The 20,907-nt window shown below is 39.6% G+C and overlaps 1 protein-coding gene across 7 annotated transcripts in view; it reads left to right on the top strand.

Moving 5' to 3' along the window:
- LPP (LIM domain containing preferred translocation partner in lipoma) overlaps window positions 1-20,907 on the top strand; it is a 682,060-nt gene that overhangs the window by 161,332 nt on the left and 499,821 nt on the right. For all 7 annotated transcript variants that reach the window (XM_029215421.1, XM_029215422.1, XM_029215424.1 and 4 more), the window contains one exon: window positions 18,348-18,398. The gene's annotated coding sequence lies outside the window, so the exon portion shown is untranslated. The remainder of the gene's footprint in view (window positions 1-18,347; window positions 18,399-20,907) is intronic.

The raw sequence follows: 20,907 nt of genomic DNA, 5'->3' as shown, positions 1-20,907 counted from the left end.
CAATATCTGAAGGAGTGTTTAGGAGGGGTTCTGACAGGAAAGAGCTGATTTGTGTAATTCCATTTCTGTTTTAGCTTCACTGTTTCCTCATCCAAAAAGTGTTGGGCTTCATGACTTGGTTTCTATAACACTCACTACCTTTGTTGAAGGGAAAACATTTTTCTAAAACTAGGGCTAAAAAAATTCTCAGTGAATATGTTGATATTCCTGTTACAGTGCCAAGGCTTCGGGAAGGAGTAAAATGTTTCCAAAAGTCCTTTTCCTTTAATGGAGGACTTCAGCTTACATACTGGGCTCAGACAGTCTTAGCTTTTATTCTTGTTCTCTTTCTCTCTCTCTCCCCCTCTCCCTCTCCCTTTCTCTCCTTCTCCTTCCCTCTCCCTTCCCCCCTCCCTTCCTTCCTCCCTCTGTCTACTCTCCTCCCCACCTACCTCCCTCCCTCCCTATCTGCCTATCTATAGAAGATGGTATAATTTAGTTTCTCTTATGCTTTAGACTTCGGTTGGTTTGGTGAATCAAGTCAACTGAGTTGAAGAAAAACTGACTTTTGAAAGAAAAATTTGAAAAAAAAAAAAAAGTGTCATGATTCCTTGAAAAGGATTTTTTCCAGCCTAGGTTATACAGTTTCACAGACACTTGGGATGGGAACTAAAAAGTCTGGACACACTGCTATCTGAAAACCCTGTGAATGTGTTGGCTAAGCATTTTTTCTTCTTAGCACAGATGGAGACAGACTCTTTTTCAGCAAAACAGAGCCAATATAATCTTTGAAACTTTCAAACATGATTTGGGAAGATGATTCCCTATATAATGCCGTTCCAAATATAAAATTTAAAGTTTCAATAATTAGCAAACACGTGACTTTTTCAGTTACCAATATTTTTTTTGGCCAAGTTGTCCTTTCACATTCTATTCCTTTATTTATAATTAAAAAAGTCTTTTTAATTCAGCTAATTTCTAGCTTGCAGTGAATCTTTTAACTAATTGGAAATGTTTTTTTAATTTATTATAAGAACAGCAAAAAGCAAGAAGTCACTTTATGTAATGTCTTTTCTCGTAGTTCAGTGTTGTCAGCTCTTTTCCTGATCGAGTTTTGGTTTGGCTGGAAGCAGCCTGAGGGTGTTCATTTCCCCAGTAATTTTTACCTGTTTCTGTTTGGTGAGTTACGAAAAGAGTAGAAAGTTCCTTTATACACTTCGCCCAGGTTCTGCTACTGTTAATAGCTCACGTAACCAAAGTACATTTATCAAAACTAAGAAAGTATCATCAATTCACATGATTAATTAATCTACAACTTTTATTTGGATTTCCCCAGTTTTTCCACTAATGCTTTTTGTCTGTTCCACATTCCAGTTCAGCATACTCTGCATTTGGTCATCATGCCTTCTTAGTCTCCTGTCTGTAACCGTTCTCAGCCTTTCCTAGCTTTTTATAACCTTGGCACTTTTTAAGTGTACTGGGCAGGGTATTTTGTAGAATGTCCCTCTGATGTTTTCACATAATTAGACTAGGCTTGTGGATTTGGGGAAGACCACCATAGAGTTAAAGCCCTTCTCATGGCTTCATATCAGGGACTACATTATATTAACGTGACCTCTCACTAAGATGTTAACATTGCTGTTGATCAGTTTTGTTTTATTATGTTTTAACTAAAGACTATTTGCCTGGGACTGTTAACACTCGGACATCTTGACACATTAGTGGTGACCATCGCTGACTAGTCTTCAAACTACCAGCTTCATTCTAACGGAAGTGCAAAACTCCTAAAGCAAGTGTCTGCCAAAGCTCAGCTAGAAAATGTGGTTCCGACGTGAGGCTAGTCTTGGGGCTGGCTTCAACGTTTCTCCAGTCCTAACCCTGGGCCTTGCCTGTGAGGAGAGTTGAACGACGGTGCTGGTTTTGTGCATTCTTACCCAGTGAACAACACAGGGATTGGGGCCCACCTTAGAAACCAAATCTCCAACAGAAAGGAGAACACTAGGGAAGGCAGGAAAGAGAGAGAGATGGGCTCTGCCAGACTTCTGGAGATGATCCTTCTCCTCGAATGACGTGGCTTCATGGATGTCAGCCATTATCATCCTCCTTCCTATCTTGGGGGGAAAAGTGATAGAGGGAGAGCTCTTTAGCATTTTACAAGGGAACGGAATCTTCCATATTCACGGACCCAAACCAGAAGATATGAAAAGGTGAAGAGTTTCTCACTTCTTTTTTTCTGTAGCTTCATGCATTGACGCATTGCATATTTACTGAATTTTTACCTACCTTGTCTTATTCTCAGAGGATACACAGTTGGGTTGGGAAGAGAAGTACTGATGACTAGAGTTGGAAAACAAACTTGCTTCAAGACACAAAAGATTTGAGGGTAGAAGCTCAGGTCCTCTATGTGATGATATCAGTATCCCAGTGGGTAGAGTGGCTAAGTTGCTACTTTTTAAAAAATAAATTTATGTATGTATCTATGTATGTATGTATGGCTGCGTTGGGTGTTCGTTGCTGCGCACGGGCTTTCTCTAGTTGTGGCGAGTGGGGGCTAACTCTTCGTTGCGGTGTGCGGGCTTCTCATTGCGGTGGCTTCTCTTGTTGCAGAGCATGGGCTCTGGGTGCCTGGGCTTCAGTAGTTGTGGTGCGCAGGCTCCGTAGTTGTGGCTTTCGGGCTCTAGAGCGCAGGTTCAGTAGTTGTGGCACACAGGCTTAGTTGCTCTGTGGCATATGGGATCTTCCCGGACCAGGGCTTGAACCCGTATCCCCTGCATTGGCAGGTGGATTCTTAACCACTGCGCCACTAGGGAAGCCCTAAGTTGCTATTTTGTTGGGCATAATCCTTGGTCCTCTTTGGTTTTCCTCATCCTCACATATGAGATGGAGCATTTTCTCTCTCTTGCATTTGCTTTCACAGTGACCTACAATCTCTTGGTCTCGAGGTATAAGGTTGAGAGAAATACTTTGCAATATTGGGTGAGTTGGGTCTGCCCGTGGGAGTGGAGTATCTTATTAGCTATTGAAAAACTTGTTACCTTTCTGCAACAAATGTTTCACTCTGTTAGGTGAAGGTTGAGGAGACGTTGGAGGTGTGCTGTCCAGTATGACAGCCACTAGCCATGTGTGGCTACTGAGCAGTTGAAATGTGGCTTCTGCCACATGCTGAAAGAATAAAATTTTGTATCTATTTGTAAAATAAATTTCTTTTTAATATTCTTTTAAAACGTGGTGGCTAGAAAATTTTACATTGCATACGTGGCTCACATTATATTTCTATTGGACAGTGGTTAGAACCTGGGAAAAGTATGGAGCACAGAGAATTGACCTTGTGCTCTCCTCTGAGTTCTAATAATGTTGGCGTTAAAAGGAAAGGCTTCAACAGTCATAATTTTCATTTAAAAAAAGTCTGATTCAGAAGAATTAGTTCATTTTACATGATTGCTTGGACTGGAGAAGAATCTGACATTTGGTATTTTCATAATTGAGAACATAACTTGCTGACTTAAAAAAAAAAAAAAACACAACATTTTGTGCTTGGCCTCAGGTACCAGACTTTGAGCTCTTTGAAAATAGGGATGGTGTCCTTTCTCTTTCTCCCATCCTTTCCCGCCAAACCACACACTAACACATAGAAGGTGGTTAACCGGCATTTGTTGAGAAGCAAAACAACTTTTAAAGAAGTGAAAACCTTATGAAGCTACCCTATATTTATGGTTGGAAGAGAGAAATATCCCCCTTTATAAGGCAACCTTTTTTCTTAAGTCAGTCATGAAAAGTAAAGAACATTGATCCAAGTGTTTATTTACTTCTTGATTTAATTATCATTCTCATCAGGTGTCCCTGTCAGCTTTGCTTATGATAAAGAATCTTTTCAAAATGCTGAAGTTTACCACCCCCCGGGCAAGGGGAGACAGCAAAAGATGCTGCTTGCACAAATTAATCCTCATCTTGTTCAGATATTAAATCCAAGGGCCTGAAGACTGGATTATTCTTATTTTTCCTCTTGTTGGATCCTTTTCATTATCTACCTATGCTTTGGAGGATCTAGGAATACTAATGAAAAATGAGTTTAAGCTTGGGCTATATTAACTTTTCATCTGGTTTTTAAATTTTATTCTGCTTCATGCTGAGCCAGAGCCTCTGTGAACACATGACTTACAGGCCCTTACTCTTCCATTACGTTCATTCCCTTGAGTGTTCCTTCTTCAGTATAAGCCCTGGGGCTGGGTGAGAGAGCAGGCTTTGTGCTATGTTGTTATTTGGCCTGAGCCCTGTGCTGGGAAATTCAGGAGCCTCCATGATTTTTGATTTTACATGAATGGTGCAGACTCTACCTAATGTCCAGATGCAGTCCAGGACATGTTGCCTCGGTTAGAGGCAAGGCTTACAGAATCTACAATGGCTTTGTAGCTCACTATTCCTAATAAAGGCCTCTCAAAAGAGATTTTTTTTGGTTATATACAGCCTATTTCTAAGGCTGTTTGAAGCTTTGATTCTTCTGCTGAACAGAATGGAAGGTAGTGGATTCTCCTGGAAGTGTGTACATGGCAGCTCTAATGAGTGGAAAAAGTATTGGCTTTGGAGTCAGAAGACCTGTGTTTACTTCCTAGCTCTGCTATTTTCTAGTTGTCAGACTCTAGACAAGTAACATATTATCTCTGAGCATAAATTTCTTCATCGGTTCAAATGGGACAATATCTACATCACAGGGTTCTCATAAGTTAATAAAGGTGCAGTACTTATTTTAGGGACCAATCCTTAGGCTTTACAAACACTAAATGAATTGGTTTTCTCACACAGGTCTTGTGATTTTGCTGGTGAGAGACCACTAGCCATCTTCTGTCTTCATTTGGAGGTGGGGGAGGAGGGCACTGCGGTGATCGTGTGGTAAAATCCACTTTAATTCTAGCTGTGAGAAAAAGAGCAGGGAAAATGTGGTAAACAATTGCTTCTAAAAAGCTCGGACTAAAAGCGCTTGATGGATTTGTGCTGGTTTCCCGGTAGACTCATCTCTGTACTGCCCGCATAGCACAATTAATAGTTACTACTCAAGAAAGAACAAATAAAAAAAGAGAGAGAGCAGGCATAAAAACATGCTTTCATCTTCCTGAAGACAGTCCCCTTTGTCAGGTCCGTGGAGCCATACCTGTGAATCATCCTGGGAAGGCACAGTGTGGGTGACTAGAAGGAAGATCTTGTGGTTCATTTCTTACCCACTTCCTGGGCTGGCAAATGTCTAAGCTCATCTTTCTTACCTGCTGATGCCTTGTCAATATCCACTGCCGTTCACCATGCATCTTCACAAACGAGGGCCCCTTTCTCACATCCTTACTCCAAACACATCAATGTATAGAGAGCCTGTTACTCTCCGGGCAGAAAAAGGTATAAAGCAAAGCAGAATCAAGTTTGAGAGGGTAAGCCTGGGGCCATGGAAAAGCACATGGAGTAGGTATATAGAAATGTGAGTGTGAGCACAGAAACACTCAAGCCATGTTTGTTTTGTGAGGGTATGAAATGAGTCACAGCCTTGCTGTAGACAGGCCAGCTGACCTTGGTTGCTTCACTCCTACGCTTCTAGATAGAGTCCATGGATCAAGCTTTGCGACTTGCAGTCTTAAAGCTTAGTCAGATTAGAAGAGAACCCTGACTTTGAGGATGAATGCCCTACATGGGCATCTAATTCTCCTATAGATTTAACTTCGCAGGCAGGATTGAGGTGAAAGTCATGGATTATAGGGTCCGTTCCCGTGTTTGAGTCCAGCCGAAGCAGGAGTGATTCTGGGCGAGCTACATGCTGAGTTTCAGTTTCATCTCCTGTGAAACAGGGATAGGACTGTGTCAGTACTGGTGGTAGCACATGGAGTAAGGTGCCTGGCAAAGAATAAGCTCTCAATAAATGACTGGTATTGTGTTTGCTATTGTTATTATGTCACCACAATCATTTTCCTTGATGCTGCCCTATAGGGATAGACTGTGGCTACAGGAAACATTAGTTCTGAAAGGGCTTTGTACTAGAAAGATGGAAACTATCTACTGAGTGAACAAAGTCATTAAAGAAAGCTTGGAATCACTTCTGCCATCTTCCTTTATATTTGCGCTCATGGATCGTTCGGCCTCAAGTTTTGGATATTATCTTTTTTTGCTACATCTCTGGGATATTTTCCCTTTTCTCTGTTCTACCTATTATTGTCCTAAGACACGTTCTCATTGCCTCCTACCTGACTGGTGTTCCTGCCTCCAGACTCTCCTAGAGCCCTGGTTCTCAAACTGCGGTTCCCCGAGCAACAGCATTACCGTCAAGCCTCGTAGCTTGCTAGACAGGCAGCATCTCAAGCACCTTCCAGACCTGCTGAACCCTGGGGCACATTCCCTACCGGGCTGCATGGCCTACATCCAATGCCACTTGCTACCACCTACCCCCTTTGCTCTGCTTGGCCAGTGTGTTTTTGTTCTGCCTCTGGAATATTTCCTGGTTTTGATTGTTCTCACTACCTCTTTTGTAAGAGGTGGTTAAGCAGGTGAGCGTGCGCTGTGGAAAAGCACTGGGATAGAGTAGTGACCCAGTCGAAGTCACCATTCATAACCTTGACTATGGCAGTAGAGTCTGAAACGGTCTCGATACTTTTATGACTTCCCCTTATGACCTTTCTGCATACTTGCTGAGTGCTTACTATACACCAGGCACTACTTATAGTATACTCTAATGGATTAGGTAATTGGATTATCTCATTCTCTTGAAGTATTATTTATTGATACCTTTATCTTCCTCTTGTTTTAGGATGTCAGCTATCTAAAGGTGGGGACCTTGTCTGTTGGCACTGTATCCGCAGCCTGTGGAAGATTGCCTTACATAGGAGAGGCACTTGGGAAATGGTTATTTAGGGAATGAATGGGTCCCAGAAGATTGTCATTTGGAAACAAATCCACATGCAAGGAAAGAAGAGTCTCTTTCCTCCCTATTCCAGATATGTTCCAGGAGAAATTAACCTTAAGTTAGTCTTTATCTTTAGTCTAAGAGGTGGAGCAGGCGTTGGAATCTGATTTAGGATTTGCTCTAGTGGCCTTGGGTACAGATGCAGGTCCTGAAAATCTGGGAGAGAGGTTCTTGGGTGGCACCTTAATGAGAACAAGTCTTTCTAAAGCCTTAAGTTTGGCGAATGGCCTGGTAGGAAATACAGGGCCTTCCGAGATTTATGTTCTTTGTGCGCACGTTGTCGACGTGTGTATGTGAACCTTTGATTATTATGGACTCAGCCGGCAGTAACCATGGTGAGTAGACCTATCACACAGCATTTTTCTGAGTCAGTTTAAAGTGCTGACAATTAAATATACCGTACTCTTTTAAGCGATCCATCAGTCTCCCTTGTTGTCATGGTGACTGGAGTATATTTAGAAATGTGACAAGTACACTGAGTTCAATTGCACTTTTGCCAAAACATAGTTTTGCAGCTAAAATTGAATTTCCTGATTGAAGATCCAAGTGCTGTTAAGGGGGCATGATCGTTTCTATACATTATTCTGGAAGCATAACTTACATCATTCTATTAAATCAGCAGTTGAAGTCTTTTCAGGCTAGTAAGATATTGACACTAGAAGTGGTTATACTTAGAGTTAATGAAATAAAGTGAAATAAAGACATCTTTTTTTTTCCCTTTAAAAGTGAAATTTGGGCCTCATCAATATAACTAGTTTGATGATTGGTACCTTTAAATATTTAAAAAAATTTGGAGGTAAGTGTGCATTTGTCTGTTCCTCCAGATTATATTTTTTATTTCAAGAAACTTATCAAGACTTCCCTGGTAGTCCAGTGGTTAAGACTCCATGCGCTTCCACTGCAGGGGGCATGGGTTCCATCCCTGGTCCGGGAACTAAGATCCTGCATGCCGTGCCATGCAGTCAAAAAAAAAAACAAAAAAAAAGAAAAAAAGAAAGAAACTTATCAAGGACCTCCTCTCTCCTACTTATAATCCATTCTTAGCAATATTAGGGCATCTTTTTTCACTTTTGGTCTGACCATGATTGACAAGCATCCTTATTTTTCCCCAACCTCATTCCTTTTGTGTTTCAAATGAAGTGGAGTAAAGAGATAAAATGAACATGACTTTTTGCTCCAACAAAGGAAAAGTCAAAGTTTTGTCTAATCAGGAACTTGGTTTGAATCCTCACTCCCCTCTAGTCCTTTGTCCTGTCACCACAGTGCTGAGAATGATGCTGAGTAGGAACTGCTTGCTCGTTTGACCACAGAAAGTTTAGGCAATTATGCAGTGGCTGGGTCATTATTACAACCCTGATTTCATTCCTGGTCACAGACAGATTCTTGTTCTTTTTTTTTTTTTAAAAACATAATGACATTTATTTATTTTCTTATTTACTTATTTATATCTATCTATCTATTTATTTACTGGCCTTGTTGCGGCTTTCAGGATAGCAGCTCCCCGACCAAGGATTGAATCCGGGCCATGGCAGTGAAAGCCTGGAATCCTAACCACTAGGCCACCAGGGAACTCCCCAGATTCTTGTTCTTGAAGTGAGAAACAAGTGCTCCTGGATAATTTTGCTTCTATGTTTCCATGGAGCTGAATGCTTTGGTAACTGGGGTTGAGTTTTAAGCCCCTGATAATATATATGTTAAACTGTTTTTATTTCTTTCATGTTCATGGCAAACAGTCTGTTTTGGTAAGGGACATCCTAGTTATAATAACAGTTGGTACGATTTACTGAGTCTTTACTATAGGCCAGGCGCTGTGTATACTAAGCTTTTCAGTGGATCATTTCACTGGAGCGACACAGTAATCTTGAGTGGGTCCTAATGTCATGCTCATTTTTACATTAAAGAAACAAGTTTAGAGAGGTTTTGTATCTTGACCAAGAGCATCCCTTAAGTAGTAATGGAGTCTGGATTCTGGTCCGCGTGCCGTGTTACCCAGTGGCTGCCCCGCGGAAGGCACCCAGTGAATGTCTGTTGACTAACCAAAGGACTACTGCATGGTGAAGCCATCCAGATGTTTCAGTGTCCTAAATGCTCGCTAACATTGCAGCTGCGTTAAGGTAAACAGGTAGCAGGATCTGAACGCAGGACTGAGGCCACTCTGTATCTTCCCTAAAGGTTTAGAACCAAAGAAGATTAGTACGAGGTGGGAAGGGAGCAGACATAAATCCCATGAAGTTTGGTCTCAGGACCTATTTACACTCTTAAAAATGAGTTTTTGTTTATGTGAGTGATAGCTAATGCTATTCATTATCTTAGAAATTAAACAAAAATAAAACCAATATTTTAATAAAAATATTTGTATGAGAATAAGTACATTTTCCAAAATAAAGAAATCAGTGAAAAAAGTGGCAACTGGATTCTTACCTCGGCGTTGTATTTTTTTGCAACATGTATTTTGATTAAAATTTATGAAGAAAATCCAGAAAGGATTGGAAAAGGAAGTAAAAAAGAGGTAATTGTGGATTTTCTTCTTTGATAATACACCAAAATTTGACAAGTGGTAGTTTCTTAAAGTTTAGTTGCAATGTGAAGTCTGAACTCATATCAATAAACCTTTTTCTTTTTATAGTCCATTATATTAAAATCCACTGGTCTAATTTTTACTTTGAATTGATTTTCACCTTTGATTGTGTAACATCATTCACTGGTTATTTGGTTCACGGAGTTATGCATATCTTCCAAATGTTGACATGTTTTATTCTTTAGCATTTAAAAAAACAATTACATTCATTAATATCACCACTGATTTCATCAAAAAAGTATTTTAAGTATTAGGAAGATGTCAAGTGCATAATAGTAGATGCAAGGTTTTAAAAATTCTAATTTTCACTTTAACATTTGAGTTTTATCAACGACAATAAATCCTGTTAGTTGTTTTTCTTGAAATGATAGGTTCTTTTGGTTTATTTTTGAGAAAATGTATGATATGACCAAGTCAGAATGACCACAGTTTGTCCGTCATTTTTTCAAATAAAAACGGTGTTTCATTCAAAGGGCTGTTAGTTCATCTCTCAATGTAAACAATCACACGTGTGTTTCTTGGAGGCAACCATTATAGTTTAGGATTCAGCAGAAGTGCTTTGTGAATACTTCCTACTATCTCACACAGAATATTAAAAAGATGTATCAGTCTTACGAAGAAGATGTGAAAACCTCAGGACCGAGATTTAATAAAATTAAGGATTTTTAATGCATTAAGGACAGTCTTAAGTGAAACAATCCCCCTGAACCTCCCCTTTACTGTGGGTGCTTGGTGGTGAAAAGTACAATGACTATCAGTACATTTGGTGCCACTTCCTTAATTCATGTTAAAACTCCAGCCATTTTTACCCACTTATTGCTTTTGCACCATTGCTGTAAATGTCCACGCAGTGAAAAAGATTCATAACGTCTTAGTATTATGAACTTACACTTTTCTGAAAAGGCCTAGAGGACCTACGAGTTTATGGATCACACACTGAGAGTCACTGATCTAATCCAGTCTTTGCATTTTATGACAGAGGGGATCTGGAAAAGACCAACCCAAGACAGCCCCACCAGTTAGTGGTAGAACAGGGACAAGAACTCAGTTGTTAGTGCATTCCTCTTTCTTTTTTTCTTTTGTTTTCCTGTTTCAGTTTCAGAAATTTCAAGGTAGATGTTCGTGACGTTCTTCTGTGAATATGGTGATGCCAAAGTATATAATTATTGAACATATTTAGGAAGATTTCTATATTTTTTGCATATTAAACCCTTTGCATATTTTCCCTACTCTGTACTCACCACTTCACCACTGCTCTCTCTTCTGCTTTTCAATATTTCAGTAGTTACCACTGCTGCCTCTTTAAACAGCATGCTTTGTCTTTGCTGAGTGGAGAGAAGGTGAGGGAGCAGTTGACTGCTTATTCATTTTCTGGTTTAGAATTCCAGCTTTGTCGGGAGAAAAGAATCAGTGAGTTTGGGCTGAAGCAACGACTTCCTTCTTCACCTAGATTAGTTAAAAGTCACAGGAAAGGAAATTGTACACACAACCATTATCTTTCATATCACGACAAGTCATCTCACCGGCCAGCCACCCTCAACCTTCAATTCTCTATTAAAGCTTGTCTCTCTCTCTCCCCCTCTCCCCCTCTCTCCCTCTCTCCCTCTCTCCCTCTCTCCCTCTCTCCCTCTCTCCCTCTCCCCCCCTCCCCCTCTTTCCCTCTCTCTCTCTTTCCTTCTCCGCTTCCCTGAAGGAGGGAGGTTGTCCAATAAAAATTACTCTTAGTTTTGCTTTTGCTTATGTTAATGTTTTATGTGATGTCTTCTTCAATAAAAATTGGTCAGATTTTGAAATTGTAATAAAGGATGCTGAGAGAGGCAGTAGAACCAGACCTAGGCATTGCATTTTCTCTTTAATACCTTCCTCCTGTTTTAGAGAAGTTTTGAGGGAGGTTGGGGGTTGAAAGCAGTTGCAGTGTATGAAAATGAGTATGCCTGGCAAGCCATAAAAGTAGGTTTGCAGACCCTCAAATGTATTGTTCTCTCATTTTCAAATAAGTTGGATGTTCTTTTGCAAGATGTCATTTTTTCCTATTTCTCATCCAACAATGATTGCTTTCCCTTACTTGTGAACTTTGTGAGCTAAACTTAGTTTTCTAACTTTCTGATTCTTCCCCCATGTCTGTTTTCATTACCCCAAAATGTGATCAGATTTGGCCTTTGGTCACCCCTGTGAATGAACTCTTCCCTAAACCTAGGCCTTTGGTAACTTCCTTTTCTTTCCACAAAACTGATGTTTCCGGTCCTTAGTTACCTGCAAACCATTAAGTCTTTTTTCTTTCTTTTTTAGACTTCTAGTTATGGTTTTTCCCAGCCATTTATTAGGCTCAAAAATTGCCTAGCAATAGTTCTAACTCTTCACAATGTTTTCCGCTGTCTTGTCAGAACTTCTGGAACTTGGGTCTGTCCTATGCTTGGTGCATCATAGGAGCTCCATGGATGTGTTGAGTGGATGTTATTTTTATCTCTTCTTCAAAGGACATTCTTCAGATTTATTTATTTATTTATTTTTTTCCCCCGTACGTGGGCCTCTCACTGTTGTGGCCTCTCCCGTTGCGGAGCACAGGCTCCGGACGTGCAGGCTTAGTGGCCATGGCTCACGGGCCTAGCCACTCCGCGGCATGTGGGAACTTCCCGGACCGGGACACGAACCCGTGTCCCCTGCATCGGCAGGTGGACTCTCAACCACTGCACCATCAGGGAAGCCCTGAGCTGTTATGTCTCAATATTGGCCAGCTAAATCTCTGAAACACAGAGCTGCACTGGCCCCCCTTCTCATGTCGAGTCCCTCCCACCAAATGTCATGCATTCCTTTCCTGGCAGATGGCCACTTAGCCTCTACTTGAACACTTGTAATTCTTTGGGGGCAATTGGTTCTGCTGCTGGACAGTTTCATGTTTCATGTTCTCCTTTGCATTGCTCTGAAACTGGATTTTCTATCATTTCAACCCTAATAGTTCCAGCATTGTAGATTATTCAAGAGTATAATATGACTTATACAGGACACATCCTCAGATACCTCAAGATAGCTTTGATTCCCCAACCATCTTCATTCCTCCTTCAGTCTCTTTCTTGCTACTTATGTCCCAGGATGCTCATATTCTTTATGCCTTCCCTATTTCATACCACTTTCTAGAGTTCCATCTTGCCATCCAACTCTAAATGCCCCTTTCAAACTGACTTCTTTTCTTTGTTATTATACTGAGAACAGTATGAGTTTGGGGGCCTAAAAGCTGGGATATGAATTCTAGTACCATAACTTACTAGGTGTGTGAACTTGATCAGACGACTTACTCTTTCTAAGCATTCCTTTACTCGGATGCAAGAGGGAAATATAATGACTTATAAGCATATTTTTAAGGATGAAAATATGTGAAGGGCTTAGCTCAGTTATAGAAACATAGCATGTAATAGATATTACTTTTGACTTGATCAATTTTTTAAAAAATCTTTAATTTTTTTATTGAAGTAGAGTTGATTGACAATATCATATTAGTTTCAGGTGTATAGCACAGTGATTCAGTTTTATATATAGTTTTATATATTTATATATATGTGTGTGTGTACACACACACACACACACACACACACACACACACACACACCGTTCTGTCTTTGATTTTTTTTTCCCCCACATATGACCTGGTTTTTAGTATTCATTATTTCAAGAATCTCTCCTTCCTCTTTCCATTGTTCCTTGTTTGGATTTTATTTATACCTATAATTTTAAAAGAAATTTCCATTATCTCTAGATTATTTTCCCTCTCTATTTTTAAATTTTATATCATTTGACATGGTTTTCTTGACAAGTATTGTTTTCCTCTACATGAATTTTCTCAACTCCTGCCTACATTTCTGTTCATATGTTCAGCCTTTATTATTCTTCCTGTGAAGAACATTTCTTCACCCCTCTACTGGGTTAATGATGGCTGGGCCACTGCAGGTTACTTAACTTTTCACTGAACCACTTACTTAGTAGCTTTTAGAATCATTTAGTTGAACAATATGCTTTTTAAATTAACTGTTCAGTTAATTTCAATTCAACCGACATTTACTAAGCACTTGTTATATGATATGTATTGATCTAAATGCTATAGGAATTACATAGAACACTTTTATCATTTGTTCATGCAGTCATTCAGTAAACATTTTCTTGAGTACCTGCTAAGGACCAGATTCTGGATTTGGGGTTTGGTTTCAAGAAATTGAATTGGACAAGGTTTCTCCTTCAAGACATAGAATCAAGGAAAAGTTATAAAACAGTGTGGTAATTTTAGTGATCTAGATATGAAAGTAGGCATTATGGTCGTCTTTGGAGAGACTGCTTCACCAAACCCCTTTGGGTCAGAAAAAGCTTCATAGCAGGAGATACGCTTAAAGGCTGAGTAGGGGCTTAGAGTCCACTGGAAAAGTAAGACCCATATACTAGGGGTTAGTTATGTTTGGTTATAAAGCCAACTTCTAAGTTCTATGTGTTATCATTGACTTCCCCACCCCTGCTGCCCAGAATTGCATACATGCAACATTTGCCTTTTTTCTGGTTACTTTAGGGGCCTTAGAACCAGTGTTTGGGACCTAATTACTGCATGAATGCGTATTTCTGTATTCCAAAGTAGGAATAATAACATAAATACATAAAAATAATCTCATGATGGTAGGACACATTACAAAGTCTTTCCCCATCCATCATCTCATCTCACCTGTTCTTATAGAACAGGTTAGTGCCTGTGGGTTTCCTTAGTGAGTATCTTAAGCATTGTTACAGATAGATAACAGCACAAGAATTAGCACTGAATAATTATGTATGGAGGATTTACAAATAATTTTTTCTCTCTTTACTTCAAAGTGATCATACTGTATTGTCTGATTTTATTTAGATCACAGACCAGCTCTGCCCATAACCAGGTATCTAAGAAAGAGTCCCTTCTCTACTCTGTGCCTCACATTTGTCACTTGTCAAATAGGAATATTGCTACTATTGTAGCAATATTGTAATATTACAATATTGTAATACTGACAATAATACCAATTTCACCTCATTGGCTTGAGGTGAAGAATAAAATCATTAATCCATGTGAAAACACAATATATATAACTGATCACAGTTGAAAATACAAAATGTATCTTTTGAGTGACCAGATTGTTGGCTACTTTGTCAAGGTCAATTCAGCTTAATTAAATAATTTTCACTTGTTTCTTAAACTTTCTGAGGTAGCTTTGTCTTACTTTCTTCTGTTTACCCAATAGTGACTGCTGGCAAGTGCTGTATGTTCAGTAAACACTTGTTGATTGCATTTTTTAAAGTACCGATCTTCTGAAGTCCAGTGCTGGAAATTTGTGAGCTACTTATATTTCTGCTTAGCATTCCTCAAGCCTCTGATTTAATTTCTAGATTATAAGTTCCATTGATAGAACCCTTATAAATATCACATGAAGAAGATGAGCATTACCTTTAGGCCATGCAATTTACTTTTTAAAAATCTGATTAATTTCAACACAATCAGCCAGGATGTCAGAAGATCTCAGTGCCTTTGATAGATGCTGACAGGTGAGGAAATTAAAATCAGGGAGGGAAGCAATTAAATACTGGCAAACATTACTTTAATGAGACAACCAAATTGTTCATAAGCCATGGAGTACGTTGTATTCTTGATAAATGTCTTAGGGTATCAGGTGAGCGTGCATTTAAAAATGTTCTTCATATGGGATTTGATGATGGCAATGAAGGACATTCCATGTCTGTCATGTAAAGCCTTTGGCCTAATCTCACATTTCAATTGCTTTTGGGGTCAGACTTCCTAATAATCATGTTTAAGATTATGACATTGTTTAAGTTATAAGTAATCCTCTCACCACCACCTTTACCAATCCATAAAACTTACCAAAATGCACAAAGTCTAGACAAAATAATTCTTGGCCTTTTCACAGTGGCTTAGGGACAACCATGGTCAAGACCCATGGAAAGAGAGGTAGAAAAATGTATATTTAATACAACTTCTGATGTAAAAGACTTGGGAATTGTAGTGCTAAAACCAGAGCCCAGGTCCTCAATCCCCATTCCAGTGTTCTTTTTAAGATAACCCCCCCTTGTTCAGAAAGAAAATCTGGGACCACAGGACTGAAGACTTACTTGTTTATTGGCTTAGAGGAAGTTTTTACAAAGCTCTGTCAACTGCTCATTTGTACTATAGCACTTGTAAAGTATCAAGTATTAAGGGGCATCTATACATTGACCTTAGTGATTCTCATGCCATTTGGTTGGAATTTTTGTTCATAATGTCAGGATCATCATCTAGAGTTACGTTGCCTAAAAAGTGTTCTGGGGTGCAGTGGTCAATCCAGAGGTTACCATGGTTTGTGAAAAACCTGTCGAAACAGGTCTCTCTGCTCTCTTCATTTCTCATGTCCTCCCATTCCTCTCTTCTTTTTTCCTTATTCCCCATCATTTTTCTTTCCTCCCTCCCTCCCTCCCCCCCCCCCTCCCCCCCTCCCTTCCTCTCTCTCTCTCTCTCTCTCTCTCTCTCTCTCTCTTTTCCTTTGCCTCCATTGTTCTCTCCTATTTTCCCCCAAATACAGTAGAAATGATGAATTATTTTATACTAGTCCCAGCTAGGTTTGGTGAGTCTTGCTTTTGCACTGATTCTAATTAATAAGTTGAAATTTTGTAAGTTAGAGGTTGATCTCCTGATTTCTTTATTTTTGGTTGAAATTGCTTCTGGAGATGAGAACAGTTTTCTTGGGAGAGGATGGGTGATTTGATAGAGGATGCAGACCTGCCAGGTTCTGGGCCAGCAGTCATAAAGTCTACAGAGGCAGCCAAAGATAACTGACTTTATTACCAAGACGCTAGAGTGGGATTTGTCGTTTGTCCCAGATGTCTTTATGGGTCTAGTGGAGAACTCCACTGCATTGGGAAATACTCGAGTTACTGAGGACACGTGCCACTCAAACCGTGTGAGAAGAGGACGGTGAACTTCTTAGATAGAAGGTTTCAGCTTTTCTGCGGTGTGAGATGAAACTTAGTGATGGAGACCCCTTTACGAAAATTCAGTGGTACAGCCTTCTGTTGTTTCTGTGGCTTGTGTTTCAATAGCTTGCTCAAGGATGTCGCATCTCTGAAACTTCACTGGGGAGAGCTGAGAAAGTGTTCATGGTAACCCTGCATCGAACAGTCTTTTGCCTCAGCTTAGTAATGTGTCACCTTCTGGTTAGACCACAGATGTGAAGTCTCTCTCCTTTCACTTGCCAGTGAAGCAGGACTCAATACTAAATGTGCTTTGGTGCCTTGACAATGGACTTTTATTGGGTATATACTCATTTTACCTTTCCCTCCAAATAGAGCGCCCCCAAATGGAAGCCTGCATCGTGTAGTAGAAGAGTCCTTACTTGTTTGGGGATCAAGATACAAGGTTAAACTTTTATCTGTTCCATGTTAACCACGTGATTTTTGAAGTTTGGTTTCCTGATTGGTGGAATTGGGGTAGTAAGGTTTCATTGGGGTTATGTCGAGGATGATTTGAGAAAACATGGTCATGAAATATTTTTCAAACTATAAAGCATAATGTTAAAGATGATCAATGTTTTGATATTGGTGGCACATAAGAGTTTCTTGCAGAGTATCCTGTCAACCATGCTCTATTCATGTCATCTGATTTGAGCCCTGTATGAAAATGGGATATATTCATAAAACTTCTCAGAGGTCTTTACTTCTCAGTAAATCTATCCGTATGTTAAAACAAATCCCCTTGTTCTTGCACTCCTGTTGGAAGCTCCATCTCTCTGAACCTAAAGCATGATACAGGCACAAACTTTAGAATGATCTGTGATAAACCTTCAGGCCATTCACCTAAAGCAGTTTTTTTTTGCTTTTTGGGGTTGAGGGGACACATGATTCTTAACTTTTGAGGTTTTGTCATTTGGAACAAAAGCTCTTTGTGCTGCTGTTAGGTGAGGCCATGTTAAGATCGATATAGATAAATATTGTGGTATTTTAAAACTAGGGTCACAAATCAAGGAAATACCCAACCCAGAGGTATCCTCTAGCCTTGTGTGCTTAGAGCATCATTCTTTGATCATATAAGTGTGGGCTCATAGGAAGAAATGTTACCATTTTTTATACCACCGCTGTCCGTGCCTATAAATATGAAATAATGTAGGAGAATCTTCCACAAAAAGTTTAACTCATCTTTGGCTATGAAGTAGGTATTATATGCCACATTTACGTGTAAGGAAATTGACATTTGGGGCTTAAGTAACTTGCCTAAGACCATTGGTAAGAGGAAGACAGGTCTGACTGGCTCTAAATCCCATGTGTTTTTGCTACTTCTTCACGTCAATCAAATAGCTGGTTTTATTTCGTTATTCCCTCTCCCACTAAGTCTAGTGGATCTACTCAGTGAGTTGTCTGTCCTTGTGTTTTCCCACCTAATATCCTAGGTATAAAGGAAAGACCACTGGACGAACAGGCAGAGCTCAGAGGGTTCAAACTCTCACTCTGCCATGTACTGTACTATGTAGTCTTGGACAATTTACCTACTTTTTCTGAACTTCAGTTTTCACATCTGTAAAATCAAGACAATAATACCCATTTCCCATGACATTTGTGAAGTTAATCGAGAGATGTTAGTTCCCTTTTCATCCTCCTTTTCACTCTTTGAGCTTCTGTTTCCTCACCTAAGAAGTGGGTAGAATAATCTCTTCCTGCTTCTTCACCAGGTTGTCACGGGGTGAAATGAGATAATGAATGTGAAAGTGTTTTGCAAACAAGAAACTGTGGTATAGATAGAAGAGTTTATGATTGTTAATGAATAAATAGAGCTTGGAACCTAAGAGTAACCTTTACCTGTTTCATTTACAGACACTAGCATTGCAGTTTGCTGAACCTTGTGTCCACTGATCATTCCAAGAGGTAAGAGAGGCTTGGCATCATCATGTTTATGAAATGCTGATAGGCATCTTAGCCAGTAAAGTTTAAGGTAGATTTCACTCCCAACAGAAGAAATAGTAAGGTATTTCATGAGTATCAAAACCTGAAAAATGGCCAAGACAGTGAACTTTGCCCGTTTTATGTCTTCTTGATTTGATTTCTCTTTCAATTCCTAGCTTTTTAAGGTTCAAATCAAAAGCACAAAAGTCTGGGCACCTTGGAAGTATTTAAGTGTCCACAGTATGCCATGTCCTAGGATGGCCTTTTTTTAAAAAAAAAATTAATTATTGGAGTATAGTTGCTTTACAATGTTGTGTTAGTTTCAGCTGTGCAGCAAGGTGAATCAGCTATATGTATACATATATCCTCTCTTTTTTGGATTTCCTTCCCATTTATGTCACCGCAGAGCATTGGGTAGAGTTCCCTGTGCTATACAGTAGGTTCTCATTAGTTATCTATTTTATACATAGTGTCAATAGTGTATATATGTCAATCCCAATCTTCCAATTGGGATTGGGATTGACATATGTACACTATTGATACTATGTATAATAGTATCATAGTCTTCCCTCCCCCCCCGCTCCCCCTTGGTATCCATATGTTTGTTCTCTACCTAGGATGTTCTTATCTAGTGCCTTCTTGTATCCCCAGTGAGTATATAGCAGGAGGGCTTTCTCTCCAGCTTCCTGGCTGTCAGTTGAGTGCATTTTTCACTACACTATGCTACCAGTGTTACCTGGCTCTGAAGGGGCCAAACTTTACTCGTTGGGTCTGTCACTGCCTCTTAACTGCCCAAAACACATCTCAAAAGGACATAATCTAAGGCTACAACCAAAAAAATCTTAAGAATACAGGACATGAGTTAGAGTCTTTCGAAACCCAGGGCCTATAGTGTCTTCATTCCACTCTCCTGGGGAACCAGTGTGAAGGAGTTGGGACTTTGGCAGAAGAATTCATTCTTCTTGAGTTTGTCAAGAAAACAGTGACCAGTCTAACAAAGACCTGGAATAGCCAAGGCAATCTTGAGAAAGAAAAACGGATCTGGAGGAATCAGGCTCCCTGACTTCCGACTATACTACAAAGGTACAGTAATCAAGACAGTATGGTACTGGCACAAAAACAAATATAGATCAATGGAACAGGGTAGAAAGCCCAAATATAAACCCATGCACATATGGTCACCTTATTTTTGATAAAAGAGACAAGAACATACAATGGAGAAAAGACAGCCTCTTCAGTAAGTGGTGCTGGGAAAACTGGACAGGTACATGTAAAAGAATGAAATTAGAACACTCCCTAACACCATACACAAAAATAAACTCCAAATGGATTAAAGATCTAAATGTAAGGCCAGACACTATAAAACTCTTAGAGGAAAACATAGGCAGAACACTCTATTACATACATCACAGCAAGATCCTTTTTGACCCACCTCCTAGAGAAATGGAAATAAAAACAAAAATAAACAAATGGGACCTGATGAAACTTAAAAGCTTTTGCACAGCAAAGGAAACCATAAACAAGCAAAAAGACAACTCTCAGAATGGGAGAAAATATTTGCAAATGAAACAACTGACAAAAGATTAATCTCCAAAATTTAAGCAGCTCATGCAGCTCAATATTAGAAAAACAAACAACCCAATCCAAAAATAGGCAGAAGACCTAAAAAGGCATTTCTCCACAGAAGATATACAGATTGCCAACAAACACATGAAAGGATGCTCAAAATCACTAATTATTAGAGAAATCAAAACTACAATGCGGTATCACTTCACACCAGTCAGAAAGGCCATCATCAAAAAATCTACAAACAATAAATGCTGGAGAGGGTGTGAAGAAAAGGGAACCCTCTTGCACTGTTGGTGGGAATGTAGATTGATACAGCCACTATGGAGAACAGTATGGAGGTTCCTCAAAAAACTAAAAATAGAACTACCGTACAACCCAGCAATCCCACCACTGGGCAGGTACCCTGAGAAAACCATAATTCAAAAAGAGTCATGCACCACATTGTTCATTGCAGCTCTGTTTACAATAGCCAGGACATGGAAGCAACCTAAGTGTCCATCGACAGATGAATGGATAAAGAAGATGTGGCACATATATACAATGGAATATTACTCAGCCATAAAAAGAAACGAAATTGAGTTCTTTGTAGTGAGGTGGATGGACCTAGAGTCTGTCATACAGAGTGAAGTAAGTCAGAAAGAGAAAAACAAATACTGTATGCTAACACATACATATGGAATCAAAAAAGAAAAAGGTTCTGAAAAACCTAAGTGCAGGATGGGAATAAAGATGCAGATGTAGAGAATGGACTTAAGGACACGGGGATGGGGAAGGGTAAGCTGGGACAAAGTGAGAGAGTGGCATGGACACATATACACTACCAAAGGTAAAATAGATAGCTAGTGGGAAGCAGCCGCATAGCACAGGGAGATCATCTCGGTGCTTTGTGACACCTAGAGGGGTGGGATAGGGAGGGTGGGAG

The sequence above is a fragment of the Monodon monoceros genome, unplaced genomic scaffold (assembly GCF_005190385.1).
Source record: "Monodon monoceros isolate NGI ecotype Baffin Bay Population unplaced genomic scaffold, NGI_Narwhal_1 Super_Scaffold_11, whole genome shotgun sequence".
NCBI lineage: Eukaryota > Metazoa > Chordata > Mammalia > Artiodactyla > Monodontidae > Monodon > Monodon monoceros.
This window is presented reverse-complemented; position numbering and strand designations above follow the sequence as displayed.